This window comes from Homalodisca vitripennis, chromosome 1 (assembly GCF_021130785.1).
Source record: "Homalodisca vitripennis isolate AUS2020 chromosome 1, UT_GWSS_2.1, whole genome shotgun sequence".
Classification (NCBI taxonomy): domain Eukaryota; kingdom Metazoa; phylum Arthropoda; class Insecta; order Hemiptera; family Cicadellidae; genus Homalodisca; species Homalodisca vitripennis.
In genome coordinates, this window is record NC_060207.1 from 137,345,181 (window position 1) to 137,351,997 (window position 6,817).

Here is a 6,817-nt window from a genome sequence, read left to right on the forward strand (position 1 = left end):
GCTAATGAGATTAATCATCACTTTATTTAACAAAACATCCAACACTTTAGTAATAGTTGTAACCCATACACATTATTTATAATATACGCCAGTTTTAAGTTTGAGTACTCACTCAGCGTGAATTTAGTCGAACATTACTTATAGATGAATAAGAAGTGAGATCTTGGGTTGGAGGTGCCATCTGACACCAGGGACTAGTAAATCGGACAGTAAATAGCGAACACATTGAATACTTCACAACTAAACATGTATCCAATATTTGTGAGCCGACTCATACAGTCAGTCAGTCAGCAGTTTGTGTACGAGGATTGTGTTAAGTAAGTTCCATAATTGTTAAAAATAAATTTTTATGTCTTTTGTGGCACTAGTTGCCTGCAATCTTGTAAATCTGACACACTAACACAGTTGTTTAAGTAAATAAATAATTTGATTAGTTTTTGAAGAACGTTGTCAACGAACCCTTCGAAATTTTAGTTTTACCACGTCTTCTTGAATTGGGAAATGTACTCAATGCACGGTAAGGCTTTGAAAAACAAAAAATTGATTTATTAAGTTTTCAGCATGGTAATGTGATATATTTGCCTTATAATCCCTAGATTTATCATGTCAATGAAAAACCAAATATCTTCAGTTTATCTAAAGAAATGTCCAGAATGAACAGAAAATAAAATTTGTTGTGAAGCCAGTTTAATTGGTCTCCAATTACTTTTTATCTCCCTAAGACACGTGAAAGCAGACACTGACCTAGTAACCTTCATATTTTATATTCAACTGTAATTTAAATCACTACTGTGGTTATACCACTCAAATCTCCTCTGGTCGAACGAAACCTTGAGCCACAATAATTACGGTATATTAATTAGAATTATGAAGATATACTTGTTCCATTCAGCCAATTGTACAGGATGTAACGGTTCCCATTCAGCGACAGGTTTGATTACAGTAATTGTACTCATTACAGCACGAGGCGGCGCGAAGTGCTCTTACAATTCTGAGTTCCTTAGTCAAGAGCGTCATTCAAGTTCTCTACAGGCTTAAGATCCTGCGAAACTAAGTACATCTCTTCGCGTATCAGATATTATTTCATCTCTCTGCAAAGCAACTACAACTAGTTCGAATGTACGGATCCGAAAGGACTGTTTCAACCTTTGAACTGTCTGAGAAGTCTATGATACGATTTGTCGTTCAGTTCCAAAGCGAAATAGCGCAGTTAAAGATAAAATTTTAATGTTTGATTTTATGAATGATTTGATGTTTTTATACAATAATAACATTACATTAATAATACCATACCATACCAAACCATACCATACTAAACCAAACCAAAATACCATATCAAAACCATACCAAACCAAACCACCAAACCATACCAAAGATAGGATTTTAGGACAGGATTTATTATGGATTTAGTAATACCATACTTAATCGGATGTGTATTGTAGCAAGTATACGAACAAATATAACAAATAATTTATCCAATACTTATACAAATGTGTCACGAAACGTTCCTATGATAATTAAACTGATGATATAAAAATCATTGTTTACCATAAATACTTACCTTTTCTCTTTGCAGACTCCTTGCATTCAATTTATCCACATTAATCAATTTGGTTATGAGGTGTTATAAATGTATTTACTTTGTAAATAATTATAGATGAAGCTTAGATAAGTCATGTTTAATTCCAAAAATGAATTTAGTTCTTGCGTGTCAGAATGTTTTTATACATAAAAGTATATTTGATAAATATCCAGTTTTAAAATGTTTTCATAAAATGAAAGTGAATTTCCTATACTATATTTCAATGCAACCTATATTTTAAAAGTGCTCCTAATACATTTTGTTTGAAAAACCAGAATTTTCATTTTTTAAACCATAAGAGTTTGTGCACAAACATGCAGACAGAGCTGCGATATTATATTAACCAGATCTACAACTGAATATTTGTAGATTTATTAAAAGAAGATAATAGGATATAATGTGATTGTGCTAGAGACAGTACGTATTTAGTATTAATACTATTAAAGATAAGTATTAAAGATCGTTTCCAAAGAGTTTGAAATTCTATAATTTCAATAGTAGAGTACTATTTTATTCTTGTAAATACTTGCACATAAACGTAAATAAAATATTTAAAGGTTTTTTCAAACAATAAAGGCGGAGTTTCCTTAAAATAATTAAACATTTTGTACAATCTTTCTTATTGGCTACAATCAAGATAACCAACAATACAATACAAACAAATCTTAAGTACCTCTTAAAATATTATGTGATAATTAATACCTAAAATAACTCAGTGTAAGAGTGCTATAACGCCACAGCAAAATTTAAGGATGAATATTTCCCTGTGTCTAAGACATTACCAAAATAAAAGCAGTGGCACAAGAATAAAATGGCTGTTCTGTAGATATATTTGAGTTCGTTTTGTTCTTAACATCAACAAACAAGTAACATAAATTTCAATTTCAGTTTTTTCCTTGTGATACAATATTGGAAACTGTTTACATATATACCGTCCCGTTTGTTTTGTAACGAATAACGAATCTAACGAACTGTGATTCTAGTCCAAGGTATTATTGACTTTACTGTCTGTTGGTGTTAATTTGGATTTATTTTCAGATAGAAATATCTTAGGAGTCATCTTTCGTAAAGTTGTAATAGCACCTTTTATTTTACAACGTAATATAGTGGAATTTATCTTACACAAATAACAGTTTTATGTGAAACAAGACATTTCAAATATGTTTCATTTCATTATATAAAGTAAGTAATATCTTTATATTATGTCAAGTTAGGAGTTAAAGCATAAATTCTTATACAAAATTCTAAGTAATCCAGTGGATTAAAAGTAAATTCATTAAAAAATTCAATATTGGGAGAACGATAATATTGTAAAGAATTGTTTATTAAATTCACGCTGAGTGAGCACTTAAACTTTGTACTTGTGTAAAGTTAAGGGATATATGAGTTACAAATATTAATAAAGTGTTGGAATTTTGGAAAATAATGTTATATCTACTCTCATTAGAAAGGTAAGCAAAATAAATCTTCATAATTAACTATCCATACTGAACTGCCTATATCGAAGTTCTACTTGTAATACTGCAATCTAATGGAAATTGGCTTATAAAACGTATTTTAGTGGTGGAACAAGTATTTTAACCTACTGTATCCTCTATGCTGTGCTGGAAATATTTCACGACGGTATACCCTATAGGCATTTCAGAATTTCCTAAAGATATTACGCATTTATATTTAGATCAGACCTTTTAGATCCTCATCAGTTTCTGTATTCTGGAGTACACCTTTCTTTTAGATACATAAGAAAGTTAGAAACGTTAAGTATGGTGACTACAACAATCTTAAATACTTTTTTAACAATGCATTTGACCTACAATAATATAAAAAGATGTTTGTTTGAAACAACCAGATATTAAACATGTCAAGCTCTTATTATTGTCTTTCAGCAGCAATCATTTTGTTTCTGTGCAGATATCAATTTCAAAGATTAAATATGTTTTCTAAAAGAGAGAAAGAAACCTTCCTAAATTAGAAACGATAAATACAGAAATTGTACAATTAATATGTACAAAGTGTTCCAAAATCAAGGGTGAAAGACTTTGAACCTTCAGTTTTCAAATTTTCAAACCAACTTCTGTAATTTAAGTACCTTTAACATTATGTACGTGGTATTGTACAATAGCGTGCCAAAACATACCAAAACCAGGATTTTTGAAATAAAAACAATATTTTCAACTTCTCCAAAATGAAATAATTAAACCAGCTAACTCTTAATGTACAAAATAATTTTATTATATACCCATAACTACATTAACCAACATGTGTTTATCACGAGAAAGTAAATATTTTGGAAAATCTAAATGATTATGTGTAAAATATTTTAAATGGAAGTATGCGTCATGTAACATTTAATTTTAACATTAGGTGTTTATTTACATCGAAACAATGTAGTTATCAGTAACAGTTTTTGAGTTAGAGCTTCAAAACTGTTTCCATTTATAAAAATAAAGGCACGAGCTTCAAATAAACCCTTTACACAATGTCCACGGTGATATAAATAACAAGTAACTAACTAAACAACACTAACTAACTTTATACAAAACACTTACAGTACCAACATTGAAAAGTTAAATTTACAGTACGGATATAAAGGTATCGTCTTTTTAAAAACAAACTGCAAACAAGAAAAAAACAAAGCAACTTGAAGACATCCAAGTTTCTCCCTGCGATGTAATGTGTTGGCTAAAACTGGAAATAACATTAGTGGTATTTTAATAGTTGCTGCATTTTTTTAGTAATTATTTAGGTGGTTAACATTCACTGCTTACTCTCATAAAAAAACTATAAATTTAAAAGTGAACTTATCAAGAGTTTTATAGAACTTTAATTTATTAAAATTAATTAATTTTTTATCTACTACTATTTTGTATTTACATTTATGTATTTGTATTGTACGTGCACTCAGTTTATTAAACATTATTACACTTTTTTACTTATTTATATGCTTTATTTATTAAACTAAAAGAAGTTTATTATTTTACTTTTCTAACAATAATAAATAAAACAAACCCTATATAAAAAGTATACAAAAAAGGGCGTAGAAAGGTCTTCTCTTTGCGGACTCTGTTGAGCTTATTCGATTCACGCACGCATAGGTGAACTTTCATAAATTCCCAGCGGCTCTAGTGGTTTTCTGTTGGAGTTAAACTGTAGTTGACTTCCAACTCGGCTGTTGTTGTTAACTTAGTCAATAACTAATGACTTTATGTAAGGAAAAGACAATCAAAACATCTGCATTGAGGTTATGGATACATTTTATACATGGCTTATATTATATATTTTTATCAGAAATGAGTTTTAATGTAAACAGATTAAAATTGGATCTCAAGAAATTTTACATTAATCTTTAACACATTTCTTACTCATTTTTAGCACATGTTACATTTATTCTAAACTGATGTTAAAACTCAACAGATTTCCTTTTGACTCCAAAAAAGATGACAACAATCTCAACAAATTTCATGTTAAACTCCAACAGATTTTATATAGGTTTACAACAGATTTTACAATGATTCCAAATTGATTTCACATTTATATTCAACAAATTGTTATCGATTTCAAACAAATATTAAATTTATTCCAAACATATCAAAACCAGATTTTAATACATTTTACATAAATTAAAAGCATATTATACAACGATCTCAAAAGATTTTACATTGATATTTAGGTAATTTTGCAAAGAATGTATTCATATTAATTTTGTAAAGTAAAGATTGTTGATTTGTTGTGTTCTATTGTTACAAATAACATAGCTTTTATTCACTTCTGACAACATTTTCAACAAATATTTAATCACAAAAATATATCGTCCATCAATTACGGATTACTCACTTCGCGTGTGACTATTTATATAAATAAATAACTATATAAAGGAATATAAATTGCTTAGTGATTTGTCAGTATTTATCTTCTTCTCTTTTATTAGATTCTGTAATCTTGACACCATGAAAACCATAGTCGACAAGGTCAGTTCAGATGGAGCTACGTGGCTTCAATATTAAAGTTCGGTTGATGTTTCCACTGATTTGATTCTCCATTACCTTTACGTAAGGAATCCAATTACATACCAACTTCCTGTAATGCCTTCAAACATTGCCAGTCTTCTACCCCTGCCACCATAAATAGGTTACACTTCAAACAATTGTATTATATTAGGACATTACATTATTTGTATTACATTGACAGCCGTTTTAACTGTATTCTCCACAAAAAAGTTTCAAATTACACGGCAACTTACCTCCATGGTTTTTTAAGGATATATAAAAACACAATTTGTATTAAAATACAGGAATAAGTCATTTCGAAAAGGCCATATATCCACTTTCTTCCAAAATGAATATTAAACAGTTTTTGTGACCTACATCAAGAAACACACATTCCATATGAAAATGCCATATCTACCTGAAATCCTTATGGCAGAAACAGAGAGTAGGATTTCTGCAGTCGTCGCGAAAAGGCCATATCTCAGGAGAAATTATCTCAAAATTTTAACTAGATAACTCCACAAAATCGTGCTGAATAACCTACTTCGCTCTAATAAAAAGATCGTGTGAGACTTTCCCCCCCCCCCCCCACCCCCCCCCCCCCCCACCCCCCCCCCCCCCCACCCCCCCCCCCCCCCACCCCCCCCCCCCCCCACCCCCCCCCCCCCCCACCCCAACAAAAAGTAGTTTACAAAGCACAATATGGTCACTCTTAGTTCTAATGGTTTTATCTGAAATAAAAGATATAATGTGACTACGAAAAATGTAAAAAAAGACTTTCAAAGCATTATTGAAACAAACATCTAATGCCTCCAGTCAATAGTAGTGCCAGCATTTGTGACATATGTTATGCTCACAATGCTTTAAATCGTATGTTAAAAACTATGGTCAATTTCTAAAAGTGAAAGTTTAAAACATAAAGCCACATAAGGAAGGCCTGAATTTACAATAAACTTACATGAATAATTATTTGATTATGAAAAGTTAACTAAGAGTTACTTATATATTCTACACGTAGCCCCATAAGGTATTTTTCACTACTCGGAAAACATTATATTATGCTTGATATATGACAAAAGAACAAACTTTCAACAGTCAAATTATTGTAGCAGCCTTATAAATGGCACCTATAAAAATCTTTTGTATGGATGTTTAACTTAAGTTTAGGGACATTGGGTTAGAGAACAGTTAATGCTAATTTCTATTTTATTTGTATATTGTTAGTTAAGTCTCTTTTTCAGATAATACT